The 16,465-nt window shown below is 49.1% G+C and overlaps 1 protein-coding gene across 1 annotated transcript in view; it reads right to left on the reverse strand.

Annotated features, from left to right (window-relative positions):
- PALD1 (phosphatase domain containing paladin 1) overlaps positions 1-16,465 on the reverse strand; it is a 167,082-nt gene that overhangs the window by 5,054 nt on the left and 145,563 nt on the right. The gene's annotated exons all lie outside the window — the stretch shown is intronic.

A 16,465-nucleotide genomic window follows, 5' to 3' on the forward strand; every position in this document is an offset into this window, starting at 1 on the left:
TGAGACAGCAAAATCTCCCCACCTCAGGGGGAGTCACAGACGCCCCTAAGGAAGTAAGAGTCTCAGCCTGAGACAGGTCTCTGCAGCAAGAAGCCAGGAAGTCCCTGGGCAGGATTTGGATGGGGGAGACGACATAGTAGTGGCATAGGTTTGTCACAGCTTGGGGGCCCAGCAGGTGGCTGTCATTTGTTGAGTGCCAGCTGCTGTGCTTTACATGTTACCCTGAAACACACACAGAGTGTCCCTTTCTTGTATCTCCTGGTGTGACCAGTGACCCTCTGGGCTCTGACGTACTCAGGCGAGGAGAAAGGGAATTCCCCCCTAGCTCAGTGACAGCCATACAATCCACCCAGTTAGGAAGCCAGACAGCCAGGCCATCCTAGTCACCAACTCACCTCCAAGCCCTATGTACTCAACTCCAAAGGACCCCCAAATACAGCTACTTCCATCTCAAATGCGTCCCCTGCCCCACCAGGTCAGCATCCCTTCAATGGCAAGTTTGTCCTAACAGATCCTCCCTCCAGCTCTGGCCCCTGACACCTCTTCTCCAACTACATCCGAGGACATTTTTGAATCACACCTTAGATCATGTATCTGCCTTTGCTCTAAAACCTCCAAAGGCTCTGTTACTCTTGGGATAAAGACCAGAGTCCCTAACACAGCCTATGAGGCTCTGCACAGAGTGGTCCTGCTGTCCTTCCTGCCTCCGTGTCCCCCCACTCACAGCCCTCCAGGCTAGCTTCTTGTATGCACCATGCTCATCTTGCCTCAGGGCCTTTGCACAGGCTGTCCACTCTGCCCTGAATGCTCTATCCTGCCTCTTCACCCAGTCAATCCCTGCTCACCCTTTGGACAGCATTCTAGTCGTCACTACCTGAAGCCTGTCCAGCCCTCCCAACCAGGGACACCATCGCTGTCCATCTCCTTCACAGTACTTCTCACTGTTGAGTTTCACCTGATTTTGTGTGATTCACAGATTAACATCTGCTTCCCCCCCCCCAAGACCATAAGTTCCACAGGGAGCAGGGACCTTGTCTGGATTTTTTTTCCAAATTGTATCCCCAGTGCCTGTCCTGTGTTTGGCACCTAGTGGGCCCTCAATAAATATTAGTTAAACTAATAATCAAATGAATGGAAGCTGGAGAAGGAAAAGTTCACGGAAAATTTGGGGAGTTAACCATTTATAAAAACTGCCTAGCATAGGTAAATCTATAGAGATACTAATTAGTTTACTGGCTGCCATGGCTTGGGGAGGAAAGGAATAGGGAGTGAGTGCTAATGGCTGTGGGGCTTCGATCTAAATTCAGATAGTAGTGATGACTGCATAATTCTGTGACTATACTAAAAACACCTAATTGTACACTTTGGAAGAATGAATTTTATGGTATATGAATTACATCTCAATAAAGCTGTTAAAAAAAAGAAAAGAAAATTTGGGTACAATCATTATGGAAAACAGTATGGAACTTCCTTAAAAAACTAAAAATAGAACTACCATATGATCCTGCAATCCCAATCCTGGGCATATATCCAAAGAAAACCATAATTCAAAAAGATACATGCACCCCAATGTTCACTGCAGCACTATTTACAATAGCCAGGACATGGAAGCAACCTAAGTGCCCATTGACAGATGAATGGATAAAGATGTGGTACAAATATACAATGGAATACTACTCAGCCATAAATAAGAACGAAATAATGTCATCTGCAGCAAAATGGATGGACCTAGACATTGTCATACTGAGTGAAGTAAGTCAGACAGAGAAAGACAAATATCATATGATATTGCTTATGTGGAATCTAAAAAAATGATACAAATGAACTTATTTACAAAACAGACATAGAGTCACAGATGTAGAAAACAAACTTATGGTTACCAAGGGGGAAAGGGTGGAGAGGAGGGATAAATTGGGAGACTGGGATTGACACATACACACTACTATATATAGATAGATAAGGATAGATAACTAATAAGGACCTACTGTATAGCACAGGGAACTCTTCTGAATACTCTGTAATGACCAGAAAAGAGTGGATATATGTATATGCCTAACTATTCACTTTGCTGTACAGCAGAAACTAACAAAACATTGTAAATCAACTATATTCTAATAAAACTTGTTGTTGTTGTTTTGTTTTTTTGCGGTACACGGGCCTCTCACCGTCGTGGCCTCTCCCGTTGCGGAGCACAGGCTCCGGACGCGCAGGGTCAGCGGCCATGGCTCACGGGCCCAGCCGCTCCACGGCACGTGGGATCCTCCCAGACCAGGGCACGAACCCGCGTCTCCTGCATCGGCAGGCGGACTCTCAACCACCGCGCCACCAGGGAAGCCCTCTAATAAAAATTTTTAAAAAAGAAAGAAGGAAGGAAGGGAGGGAGGGAGGAAGAAAGAAAGGAAGAAAGGAAGAAAGAAAAGTTGGGGAGTTAAGCATTTCCCAGAATAATCGTTCCAGGGGAAAACCTGAGACATATACCTGCAAGTTCTGATTCCATCATCAACAAGAAGGTCAACAGGCTCCACAGTCAGGCAGAGATGGGGGAGAAGAGTCGCCTTTGTGTCCCCCCCAACTCTTTTTTTTTTTTTTTTTTTCTTTTTGCGGTATGTGGGCCTCTCACTGTTGTGGCCTCTCCCGTTGCGGAGCACAGGCTCCGGATGCGCAGGCCCAGCGGCCATGGCTCACAGGCCCAGCCGCTCCGCGGCATATGGGATCCTCCCAGACCGGGGCACGAACCCGTATCCCCTGCATCGGCAGGCGGACTCTTAACCACTTGCGCCACCAGGGAGGCCCTCCCCCCCAACTCTTGAAGAGATATTGAAAATAACAAAGCAATCATCACAGCAGCCACTTACTGACCAGGCACTTTGCATATTTGCATCAGTTCCCACAACAGCCCTAGGCATGAGTATCCTCATCCCCCTTCCAGGCTCTGCAAGGTTAGGCGACTGCCCCAGGCAGTACTTGCAGCTACTTAATATCAGTCATATTCACTCCCAAGTTGGATTCCAGCCCACCAGCTTCTGTACACCAAGGTGCCTGCATGAGATTCCTCCACCCTCATCCCCTTGGAGGTCACCTAGTCCATTTTGTCTTCCTTTTTATTTTCAAAAAACCTTTTTGTTGTGAAAACTATAACATACAGAAAAGTGCCATCTGCTCATTTTATAAAGGGCTAAACTGAGGCCCAGAGAGCAGAGGTGACCTTTTCAAGGCCACACAGTGAGATCACTCAGGAGCAAAATAATACCCCAAGACTCCTGGTTCCCGGTCAGGCGATCTTAGAGCATCACCACTCTAGGCTCCTCCCACCCAGGACCAGGCCTCTCTGGACGTTCATCATTGGTTCCCACCTCAGCCCAAAGTGAAGACGAAGAAAAGTTTGGATCTCTTCTTCCTGATACCTGAGAGCCACTGTCCTGCCAAGAAGTTCTAGGCCAGTGGTTCTCAAATCAGGGTTTCCCGGAGCAACAGAATATCGGCATCACTTCAGTGTCTGTCATCAATGCATATTCTCAGGCCCCTCCCCAGACCTGCTTAATCAGGAACTCAGAGGAGGGGCCCAGTAAACTGTATTTTAACAAGTCCTCCAGGGCATTCTGATGCATGCTCCTATTTAAGAATCACTATTGTAAGCAGAGCCTTGAAAATAGGGGCAAAAGTGGGACTGAGAACAAACTCACTGAGGATTTGTGACCTGTTCCTTTTTGATGGCTGCCCCCCCTCACCTCCCATCCCGCCTCCAAAACCTGAGCTTGAGTTTATGTGAACTCTGAGTCCTTGGCAGAGCTCCAGGACAGCCAGAGGAACAGTAGACCGTGGCTGCGGCCTTTCTCCACATCACCCTTCTCCCTTTCCCCCCAGCATTCCCTCTGCACATTTTTTGGCAAATGTCTAATGACCGTATCTAGGAGACCCGGATGGACTAAGTTAACCACAGTGATTTGTCATGCATTACAGAACAGCTGATACCCCCGAGACCAGCTGAACCATGAGATCAGTTAGAAACAATGCTGTCGTGCCCTGTGTGTAGACCTTCTGTGGTTGTGGTTACTGTGTGTTGAGGGTTCAGGGAGAGGAGGTCTCCCTGTCCTTGGAAGGAAGGATGCCAGAAAGGCCAGCTGTCCTTCAGGAACTCTGCTTCTGCCATTTCCTCTCCCCAAACTGTCGGTCTACAATTACAATATCAGCATGCCTCTAGCCAAAGTCCAGTGCAGCCCCTGACATTGGCCCTTTGGGGTTCAAGAGAGGTAGTGAAACCAAGCAGGACCCTGTGTCCCCTGTTTCTTGTTTGTAGGGAATAAGCTTCAGCCTCCATTACATTCCCTGAGTTCCAAAGGGCAGGTTCAACGGGTTGCTAATCAGGGAAGTGAGGGGATGCAGAGACAAGGAAGGAGCAATCAAGAAACAATAGTGCAGGGCTTCCCTGGTGGCGTGGTGGTTATGAATCTGCCTGCCAATGCAGGGGACATGAGTTTAAGCCCTAGGCTGGGAAGATCCCACATGCTGCAGAGCAACTAAGCCCGTGCACCACAACTACCGAGCCTGCGCTCTAGAGCCCATGAGCCACAACTACTGAGCCCACATGCCACAACTACTGAAGCCCACACACCTAGAGCCCATGCTCTGCAACAAGAGAAGCCACCGCAATAAGAAGCCCACACACCACAAGGAAGAGTAGCCCCCACTCGCCGCAACTAGAGAAAGCCCGCGCACAGCAACAAAGACCCAACGCAGCCAAAAAATAAAATTAACTAATTAATTTTAAAAAATATATTTATTAAAGAAAAAAAGAAAGAAACAATAGTGCAGCCTTGGGGCAGGATCCTGGTTCCACCTCAAAGGATACACATAACAATATCTTTGAGCTCTTCTGCAGAACTAAAACCCCAACAAATGGAAGATGTTAACTATAGTACTTGATGAAGCATTCTTCATTCCAGAGAGGAGGTCACAGTTTGATAACCTCGAGAACCACAGAAGCTCATCAGGAGACTACCTGAGGCCAGATTAAAGGAATGCAAGCCCTGCACACACCCTGATCCTTAGCAGCAACCCCACCTTTGAACCAGTGCTATAAAACTCCGCACCAAATCCCCCAGGTTGGGACACACAGATTTTGAGGGCATGAGCTCACTGTGTCCCCCTTTGCCTGTCAAAGCAATAAAGCTATTCTTTTCTACTTAACCCAAAACTCTGTCTCTGAGATTTGATTTGGCACCAGTGCACAGAGGCCAAGTTTTCGGCATCAGTAGGCAGAAAGCAGAGACCACTTCCATTTCCTGGAGCCCCTTGGGTATGACAGAAGGACTCGGAGAGATTTGGCAAGGACCCATTTCTCACAAGCCTTTCTTCCAATCCTGGTGTCCCCTCAGATGCCATGGTGGCACCCTGTAGCAGAGAAGAGCCAGGCCTCCATTCTGTTCCTTTCTCCAGATCAGTTGAGTTACATGTAACAACAACAAAATTAAATATAGCTTAATTTATACCCCACGTAATATGGAATACTGAAGCAGGCCCATTCTGGCCTGGTTAATTTGGCAACCCAAAGAATCATCCGACACCCCAGTTCCTTCCTCTTTCCACTCTGCCATGTTTGGTGGTTAGTCTCATCCTCAGGCTTGCCCCTTCTGAGTCACAAGATGGCTGCATTAGTGCCAGGCAACATATGTTCACCAGATGCGAAGATCACCAGAGGCAATGAAGAGGGAGTTCTTTCTTGTCCCCACTTTTAAAAAATTTTACTATGCAAATTTTCATACATACACAAAAGAAGACAGAATAATATGAAGACCAGCCTCTCCCCACTTTCACCCATAACCCAGCTTCAATCATTATCAGCCCATGGCCAATCTTGTTTTCTTTACTTCCTCGCCTCCACACCCTGGGTTATTTGAAAGCAAATCTCAGGCGTTATCTCCCACTTAGTATCAGTAGTTAATAGATAAAGACTCTCTCTTCTTTAAAAACAAAAACAAAACAACATCGATAACAACAAAAACCATAATGTCTCTGTCACACCTAACAAAATTAACCATAATTCCTTCAAATCATCTTATATCCCATCATTGTTAAAATTGCCCCAACTATCACAAATTTTTTTGTTTTTAAGACTTGGTTTGTTCAAATCAGGGTCCAAACAAAGTCCACACATTGCATTTGGCTGATGTGTCACAGAAGAGTCTTTTCATCTAAACCAGGGGTGGGCAAACTACACCTAGGACCGCCCTGTAAACACTCCCACCCACATCCACTTGTTTACATGTTCTTTGGCTCATTTCTTACTACAAAGAGAGTGGAGTAGTTTCTCCAGAGCCAGCATGGCCCACAAAGACTGAAATATTTATTACTTGGTCTTTCCAGAAAAGGTTTGCTGACCCCTAATCTAAACAATTTCCTCCTCTTTTTTTCCTCTCCATTTTTTGATTGAAGAAACCAGGACATTTGTCCTACAGAATTGTGCATTTTCTTGTGCCCCTTTTGAAGAACAAGGTAAAGGCTTCCAGAGGCCCCCTTGCAGCAGTTTGCCCTCAGGGTCCAGAATTTCCCTCAGCCCATTCCTCAGCCAGTCCCCAACAAAGGCCAAGGCCCTCCTATGCAGCCATAGCGGCTCTGAAGAAGATGAACAAATCATGTTTCTATGAGAAAGGAGGGAGGGCAGTGAATGGTTACTATGTGGGAAACCCAGATTGATTCCAACTTTCCAAAATGAGCCAACTCAGCAAAATGCCACAGCCGGTCCTGTCTCCCTCTGCGGCTCTAATGGTCAGGGTGGCCCCCTCACTCCCAGGACACAGATTCTCCCTGCTCTGGCTTCCAACTCGTGGCCAACATCTAACAAACTCCTGGCATGCCCCCGTTGCAGCTCTGTGCTGGACACCAGGAGTCAGAGGTGACCGTGGCAGACCAGTCTGTGTGTTCTGCACTCACCGTCTAGTTGAAACAGGAAGGAAGGGGGCAGGGCACAACCTTTAAAAGAATGAAAGAATGACATAGCCCGAGGACAAAACAAACTGATTAGAACCAAGTAGGTCGGGTTCCCCTGGTGGCACAGTGGTTAAGAATCCGCCTGCCAATGCAGGGGACATGGGTTTGATCCCTGGTCTGCGAAGATCCCATATGCCACGGAGCAACTAAGCCCACGCGCCACAACTACTGAGCCTGCGCTCTAGAGCCCCCGAGCCACAACTACTGAGCCTGTGTGCTGCAACTACTGAAGCCTGCATGCCTAGAGCCCGTGCCCTGCAACAAGAGAAGCCACCGCAACGAGAAGCCTGCACACCGCAACGAAGAGCAGCCCCTGTTTGACGCAACGAAAGAAAGCCCGTGTGCAGCAACGAAGACTGAATGCAGCCAAGAATAAATAAATAGATTTATTTTAAAAAAAAGAACCAAACAGGTCCAAGATGGCAGACGAGTCAACTTCCACTAGACCCTGAGCCTCAGTATACGCTCACTGTAACACGTCAGCAAGCTAAATGACACACCCACAGGCGCCATGACAGTCCCAAGGCCGACCATGATGGTCAAAAAGTGGGTGGTGGCCCAATTTCTGGAAATCTCCACCCCTTCCCCAAAATAGCTGGAATACTCCCCCCACTCATTAGTCTATGAAATTACCTACCCCTATAAACACTGACAACCCCATACCCTGGTGCCACTCTCGCCTTCTGAGATGGCCCACATTCTGTCTATGGAGTGTGTTATCTCCCTAAATAAACCTTCCTTCACTTTACTATGGCTCGTTCTTGAATTCTTTCCTGCGCAAAGCCAAGGACCCACACTTGGTGGCTGTCCCAGGGACTCGGCTGAGACCTGGGACGTGACCATCCTTTTGAGCCTCACTCTCTTTCCTGCAACATAGTGAGGGTCACAGACAAGGGGGCTCCGGTGGTGGGGGTGATCTGCTGGGAGGGGCATAGGCACAGGTGCTTGAGGGCACAGAGCAGGGACTCCAAACCTATAGGTGAATCGATGGAAGATGCTTCCTGGAGGACATGCCCTGTGGCTGGTGGAGAGAAGTGGGCAGGATCCGACCTTGAGGTGCCTAAAAGGCCATGTCCAGGGCTCTGGCCCATCCGGAGGGCTCTCGGCAGCCACCAGAAGCTTCTATGAGTGGGCAGGAGCAGTGTTAGGATTTGGAAAGCTAGTGAGATGTAAAAACTGCTCTCAAATTCCTCACTCACACTGTGGTACTGGGTACTTGAGGGTTTAGAGCCCGAAGGGGTGAAAATGTTAAGATATAGTGGGAGGGGGTGCTTATCACAGTATTGTCTGTCTTTCTGAAATACAGCAGATATACATATATTAAGATGTAGATCTTTGTGTTATAGTTTATATTTAAATATATAATTTATATAATACATACTATAAATGTATATTACAAATATTATATATAATGTATATAAATATAAGTAAATGTATATTTATATTATGACATATAAATGTATAACATATTTTATATATAATATACATACTTTAGTAACTATATAATGTGTTATATAATTATGTATCGATATAAACTATAATATAAAGATATATACCTTTGGGACTCCCCTGGTTGCCCAGTGGTAAAGAATCTGCCTTCCAATGCAGGGGACGTGGATCCGATCCCTGATCAGGGAACTAAGATCCCACATGCCGTGGGGCAACTGATCCCGCATGCCACAACTACTGAGCTCCCACGCCTCAACTAGAGAGCCCGCGTGCCGCAAACTACAGAGCCCATGCACTCTGGAACCTGCATGTCACAACTACAGAGCCCACGCACCCTGGAGCTCACATGCCACAACTAGAGAAGAGAAAAACCCACATGCAGCAATGAAAGATCCCGCGTGCCTCAATGAAGATCCCACGTGCCACGACTAAGACACAACGCAGCCAATAAATAAATAAATAATAAATCTTCCAGAAAAAGATATTTGCCTTATATACATATTTGATATACTTCAGAAGGACAGAGAGCACTACTTTGTTTCTATATATTGTCAACACGGTGGAGTAGCAGTCTGGTGGTGAAACTGAGTCTTTGAAATGCAATTCAGGTGGTGGTGACTTCTCTTTACTCAAGGCCAACTTTGCTCCAATAGGTTGCCCTGGGCTGCGCCCCTCTTTGAGCCTCAGTTTTCTAAATCTGGATAATGAGACTCCAAGTATCTGTCTCCTATCAAGAACAGACACAGGGCTTCCCTGGTGGCGCAGTGGTTGAGAGTCCGCCTGCCAATGCAGGGGACACGGGTTCGTGCCCCGGTCCGGGAGGATCCCACATGCCGCGGAGCGGCTGGGCCCATAAGCCATGGCCGCTGACCCTGCGCGTCCGGAGCCTGTACTCTGCAACGGGAGAGGCCACAACAGTGGGAGGCCCGCGTACCACAAAAAAAAAAAAAAAAAAAAAAGAACAGACACAAACTACACCAGCCATGTCTGAAAGCTCTTTAAGAACCAGCACAGAGAAGGCATAATATTATTGGCAATTCTGCTTCCTTCTTAGCCCCTAAAACTGAAAGCCCTGAGTGACTTAGAAGACCCTGCTCTCTGCACCACTCAAAGGGCAGAGTGGTTGGAGGTGAATCTACGTTCACTCATTTCCAGGATGACCTGCCCCTTTTCAAACTGAGGGCAACCCAGGTGCTCACGCTTTGCCTGTGAAATTCTTGCCTTCCAGTGCACAGAGCTTTCATAAGCCCTAGCTTCAAGTCATCGTGAGTTGAAAACTGTCATGTGTGCAACCTCCAAAAGAGGGAGAGGCTGTCACCTGCCATCTAGCCATGGAGAAGGCTGCAGATGTTTATTGAGCGTCAACTCTGTACTGGGCACGGTGGAAAGCACTGCAGAGACCCCAGTAAATGTCAGCCCCCTCCAGCTCTGCTCTCCATTTACAAACTTTGAGCTAAATTCAGATGACCTGAACGCATACCTGCTTGTGATTCAAGTGGGAAGATGATGTTTTGTGTGATGTCTAGCGTTTGCTCAGCAAGAAAAAAACCTTGGCTGGGAAGTGAGGAAGCCAGGCTCTGGTCCGAACTCTGCTGCTGATTGACTGGGTAGTTCTGGGCAGTCCCTGCTGCCCTCTGCACCAGGAGTGGGTAGATGAGATCATCTCTGTGGTGCCTCTGAGCCCCGACCATCCATGACTCAGCCCCCAGGGCTTTGCATCCCTCAGCCCAGGTGCCTCTGCCCCACAACTCCATCCGGCAGGCCAATACTCTTCCTTCAAATCCTTTGTCAGTGGTCACCTCCTCCAAGAAACGCTCCCGGACATAGAACTACTCCCACTCCCCCAGCCAGCACATCATCCAATCACTCCCTCTTCTGCTCCACGTCTATACCTTGGACAAGTCCGTAGGACTTCCTGTGCTGAAATCATCCATCTGTTTAATAACTGTGAACTAAAGGTCTCATTCCACCTTTACTTACTGCCTAGCATATAGTCTGGAACACAGTAAATGCTTTGTAAATGTTGGGTGAATCAACGAATGAATACATCAATTAATCATTTGTGGTTTCTTAAGTCTGCTGCAGTGTTAGGAGATTCCTGTTGTGGTCCGGAGAAAGACACATACTTCCTGTTGAAGCATTTCTTATCAACTTCTTAAGGACAGGGGCCATTCTTGGCTCAGGTTTTGTCTCACCAGAGCTTGGCACCCAGAAGGTGCTCAATGGATGTGTGTTTCATGGACCAGCATCAAGGTCCCCTCGGGGACGCTTCCATACTGGGTGAGCCACTCTCTCCAGGGGGCTCAGTGATTCCTCTAAGAGTTTGAACTCATTGCCATGAAGGGCGTGTGGATTAGGGATTAGATTAGGATAGAAAATATCTACACTGACACCAGTGTGGGGAGCTGCAGGTCAGGCTCCCATCGGCAGGGTGGTAATCACAAAGAAAAGCCCGCCGGCTCCTGCAGCGTGCCCAAGATGACCATTACCACCATGGTTTATGGACCCAGGCTTAAGTAAAAGGTCACCAAGGGGCTTCCCTAGTGGCGCAGTGGTTGAGAGTCCGCCTGCCGATGCAGGGGACACGGGTTCGTGTCCCGGTCTGGGAAGATCCCACATTCCGCGGAGCGGCTGGGCCTGTGAGCCATGGCCACTGAGCCTGCGCGTCTAGAGCCTGTGCTCCGCAACGGGAGAGGCCACAACAGTGAGAGGCCCGCATACCGCAAAAAAAAAAAAAAAAAAAAAAAAAAAAGTCACCAAGGAGAGAAGCTCTCCTATCTCCTGTTACTAAATAATAGTGATAATGATACATTTGTGGAGCGAAGTGCAGGTACCACAGACTGCTGTTAAGGGCTGGGCTAGATCAGCTCAGCCTTCGGCCAGGGGTGGGGGCAGGGGGGGTTGGATGTTCTAAGTGTGACCCAGCCAAGGATAACGTCTCCTTCCCTTAGGACCCAATGTCAAGTTAAAATTGATTTTACCACCTTGATTCATTTAATCCCTGTGGGTTAGGGATTGTCCCCATTTACAGATGAGACAAACTGAGGTCCAGAGAAGTTAATAACCAGCTCAAGTAAGCAGCAGAGTTGGGACTTGGAGTCGGCTCATCAGACTCCAAAATCCACGCTCTCCAAGCTCCTGGAGGGTCTGCAAGCACATCATTTCTCACCAAACTGTTAGCTTCATAATGGTTCCTCATAGCACATGGCTCCCCATGGTGCCTGGAACTGGGCTGGATCCACAGCCAGCTCTCAGGAGACTGCAGGGTACTGATCAAGCTCTGTGCCTGATTGAGTTCTGTGCACTGATTAAGCTCTTGATAGAAACAATCCCCACAGCCCGGCTGGAAGGTGAGAAAGGCTATCAGGCTCCAGGGATACTCAGGCCTTGGGAACTCGGTGAGTCTGGATACACACCATCTCATCCAACAGCTGATGGCAACACCCCCAGTGGTCACCATTAGTAACCCAACCGCCACCAGCACTTCTGTTCTTTTTATAACTCCAAGCAGCTGAGGCCAGCTGAGCCCTACAGCCAGCCGTGCACATTTACGCTCCACAAGCCTCCAGCATATGATTTCTGGCAAGGCCTCCAGATCAATTAGCCAAGTCAGCCTTGGAAACTGGGAGGCTTGTGTGGGTGGGAACCAGGCCAGAAATCCCTCCCAGGGCCCCTGACTCAGTCACCGAATGGTTACTTAGGGTCAGTGGAGCTGAGCCTTGGGCGGAGCGGTAGAGAGCCGCAGAAGACAAGGTCATGGAGAGAGCAAAGTGCAGGGAGAATTGAGGTACACAGTGAAGACCCAAATGTGAAATAGGCTAAGACTGCACAGTACAAACTAGACTGCACAGTACAAACTGCAAAACCAGGGCTCCTGAGCCGTGTGCTTCCCTGAGTCCGCTCCAGCTGGCCCAGAGGAAGCTTTCTCCTACTTGGAAGCAAGTGACCTCCACTGAGTGATCAAAATAGGTCCACATACCCCTGCAGCCCCATGGCCTGGAGAGCTGCTGAGAGATGAGCCCTCTCTGGAGACAGCCACACCAGGTGACCTAACTGCCTTACCCGGGGGAGAGCCCTCCCTCAGTCCCCAGGGAGCGGCTTTTGGAAGGTGCACCGCTGTCAAGGGGCAAATGGCCCAGAAAGCAGGTGGATTTAGCCGTCACTGGAAGAAATGTCCACAGCTGCAGTCCATCCTGCACTCTGGGTTTCAAGCAGCACTGCAACAGCCTGGGCTCAGATTGGATCCACCCAGCGCTGTCTGTCAGCCTCGGGGACGCCTGGTCCTTCCTCCTCCTCCTGGCTGCAGCAGTGCAAACAGCAGCCGAAGTGACAGGCAGGCAGCGCACTTCCCTCCTCCCTCGAGCCCCACAGCCTCATTACCAGGAAGGACAGGGGGGAACCTTTATGCCCCCAAAACCCCTTGGGTGAGAGCCTTTGCTACCACGTCGTGGGGTATATCCCCCCCAACAGCTGCCTCTGTCGGGCTCTTATCCTCTCCTCTTCCAGAAAGACATGTCTCCATCAGCACCCATCCTTGTCACCAAACCTGTGAAGCTGCGAAGGGTCTGAGATGTCACCCTACTTGTACACCAATCCCCAGTTCCCTGACAGAAGACACTAAACTCCCGGGTTGGAGATCAAGGACCTTTGGCTCACAGCATTCTTAGCAGCATGAACTTCACATTCCCTTGCCTCCAAGTTCCACCAAGTTGGAGGCGGGCCTGGGTGGATGCCATGTCCTCGGTGGGTTTAGGTCACAGCTGAGGAACCCTGAGTTTAGGAAATTCCAATCTTATAAGGGGCTACTAGCAAGCCTGCCCAATCATTGCCCTGGGGGCACAGCAAAAAAATCTGCCCTCTGCCTTGGGGAGAGATAAGATCTTCACCTTGCAGGGCCATTTGTTATGCAAAAATCCTCAAAGAGATAGTTCTGTACAGAAAGCCATAGACATCTCCCAAAAGATACTGTGGGGGCAATGCAAGCCTGTAAGCTAAGCAGGAGAGGCTACCTGCCTCCATAAATACAAGAGCAAGCTGTGAGCCACATCCTTTTCTTCCCTTGGCTGAGCTCTGCCTTGGACTAGAGCATCTAGAAGCAGAATCCAAGACAAAACAGGTGAGGGCTGGTGGTAGAGGCAGGTAACTGGAGTCCAGGAGAGGGAAGGAGGCTGGGGACAGGGTGGGGACTTCCAGGACCACATCAAACTGATAAGGAGGTCCCCCTGGGGTGCAGCCTTTGACTTAGATGTGACTGCCCACAGAGGACCCCTACCCTTGGGACTTCTTCCTGCGATCCATGTTACTTCCCTGACCCTAACAAGACAGAAAGCCCCAGTGGAACCCAGATCTCATCCAGATGGTAGGAACCTGAGGGCTCTACAAATTTAGCCCAGAGGTTAAAACTTTGGGCTCTGGAACCAGACTAACCCAGGTTCAAGCCCAGTGCACCAGGTTCAAGTCCAGGTCCAAGCCTAACCAACCACCTGAGTGACCTGGTACAAGTCACTTCACCTCTCAAGTGTCTCACTTTCCTTCTCCATAAAATGAAAAGAAAAAAGGTACCCACTCATGAGGGATCTTGCAAAGATTAACCCGATAACCCATGGGAAAGGCTAAGCTATCACAAAGTAGCAATGCTGTGAATGATGAGCACTAGTATGCCAACAATTTCTCTGGTGGGAAAACTGAAGGCAGAAAGTGTAGGTGAATTGGCCAAAGTCACACTGCAAGAGAACACAAGCTCTAATATTCCAACCCAGGTTCCCCAACATCCTGCCCAGGGCGCCCACACCAACAGGGGGTGCCCTATCCACCAACTCTACCTCCTTCTTTCCATCGTCTCTCCAGCCTCAGCAGCCTGATACCCCCAACTCGGGCAGTAGATACTGTGGCAGGGGGACTCCATGCACTGCTCCTGGTTTGTCCCTGTCAGATGCAGGATCCCAAAGGGCTTAAGGAAAATAAGCAACGCTGGCTCGCCACTTACCAGCTCTGTGATTTACAGAATGTTTCTTAAACAACTGCCCCACCAAGTCTCAGTTTCCCCATCTGTAAAGTGGGAAAATCACAGAGCTGGTTTATCAGACTGTTACTGTATACAAAGTACTTAGCAGAGTGCCTGGCACGTCGTAAGAACTCGACAAATGTCAGCTGTTATTCTGACTGCATTTAGTATTCTTGCTCTAAATGAAGATGACAAAATACTCAGACACACAGGTCTGGGGGCTTTGGTATATTCTGTGCTCTGTAAATGAGAAATTGAGAAATTACCAAATAAGATTGTGCATGGATGTGAAAGCCCTTTTAAACTATACTAAGCTGTGCAGGTGAGAGAGGCAATGATTAAATGGCCCAGAAACGTGCTTCCATCAGAAAGGCCTGGAAGCAGAGCAAGTAAATAGAGCTGCAACAGGGTAAGGACATGGTGACCACAGGCTGGGCTCAGTTTTCTAAGCTCGCTACACTAGAATGAGAACAGGGGTGAAGACGACCGCAATGCCAGCAGTCACCTGTCAGAGGTCTCCACTAGGTCCTTTCATATCCACAATGATCCTGTGTGCTTCGCTGGGCAAGTGGGTATCAATACTCCTGTTTATAGATGTGAAAACAGAGGTTCTGGCCCATGGTCAGAGAGCCAGCACTGGAACCCATTCAACAGAACACCCAAGGTCCCAAAGATGTAGGGACCACAGTGGGGCCAGAGCCAGGTGTGTCTACAGCATCTAGAGGGCCTCTGTCCTATTTCTCACAGATCAGATTAAGCGCTGGCTGGGTGCGTGACAAGGGTGAGCAACTCATCCTGGTTTGCCCAGGACTTTTCCAGTTGTAGCATTCAAAGTCCCTGTTAGGCAAACTGGGATGGTTGGTCATGAAATTGAGCAGGCCCTGAGGGCAACTTCTTGGGTCAGACCTCCCATGTCCCCCGCTTCTTGCTTATATTTTGAAAAGCTTTAGCCTCCTAGCCATTCCCCGAGTTCCAAAGAGCAAACGTAATCAGTTAATAATTAGAGGAAAACAAAGGAAAGCAGTCAAACAAAACAAAATAATAATAGCTTAGCCATAAAACAAAGTCAAGGACACTTAGTTCCTCCTCAAGGGCTATAGATAATATCCTAACACATATCCTTGAGTTGTTTTGCAGAAACTAAGACCCACCCCCCCCACCAGGTAGAAGAAGTTAACTGTGTGATGACCACCAGAACATAGACCCCAGACAGGCTGGAACGAGAAAATTGATGATTGAGATTCCTGAAATACCACCCTGTTATCTCACCACCAACCAATCAGAAGAATGTCCACAAGCTGATCATGTACCCTGCAACCCTCACCCCTAATGTGCCTATAGAAACCCTTGCCTGCAAGCCATCAGGTAGTTGGGTCTTTTGAGCATTAGCTGCCCATTCTCCTTGCTTGGCACTCTGCAAAAACACTGCACTTTCCTTCACCACAACCCAGTGTCAGCAGATTGGTTTTGCTTCATGTCGGGCAAGCAGACCCAAGTTCAGTTCAGTTAACAGTGACCAGGAGCCACTGGCTTCAGAATGGGGCCTATTCCCTTCCAGAGAGCCCCTGAGTACCCTCAGAGAAGCCATTCTCAGCTCCTGCTTCACACCCCACACTCACTCCACTGTTGCCAAGGAGACCTGCCCATGCTGGAGGTGGAGGTGCTAGAAAGAGGGCAGGTGTGGCTGAGTCAGCGTGTGTGGAGAGGCTGAGGAGGGAAGGAGGTGAGAAGCTGCAGAGACCTGCTCTTATACTTCCTTCTCGGGCTCAGCTCCACGTGAGCTGGTGCTCCTGTCTCCACAGCTCCTCCCAGGCATCCTCCTCCTACTGCGGCCCATTTGCCCTGCTTGTGGCTGGCAGGGGAGCCCATGGATGTGACCAGCCTATGGCACTTGGGATCCTTCCTGGAGGACACATAGCACTTTCTGTGGCCCAACGGCACTTGCACCCTCTGACACGATGCCTGCAGTGGGGCTCTCTCCAGCACCTGCCCTTGGCCCCCACCAACTGGCCCACCTAGAGCTTC

Source organism: Mesoplodon densirostris, chromosome 1 (genome assembly GCF_025265405.1).
Source record: "Mesoplodon densirostris isolate mMesDen1 chromosome 1, mMesDen1 primary haplotype, whole genome shotgun sequence".
In the NCBI taxonomy this organism is placed as follows: Eukaryota; Metazoa; Chordata; class Mammalia; order Artiodactyla; family Ziphiidae; genus Mesoplodon; species Mesoplodon densirostris.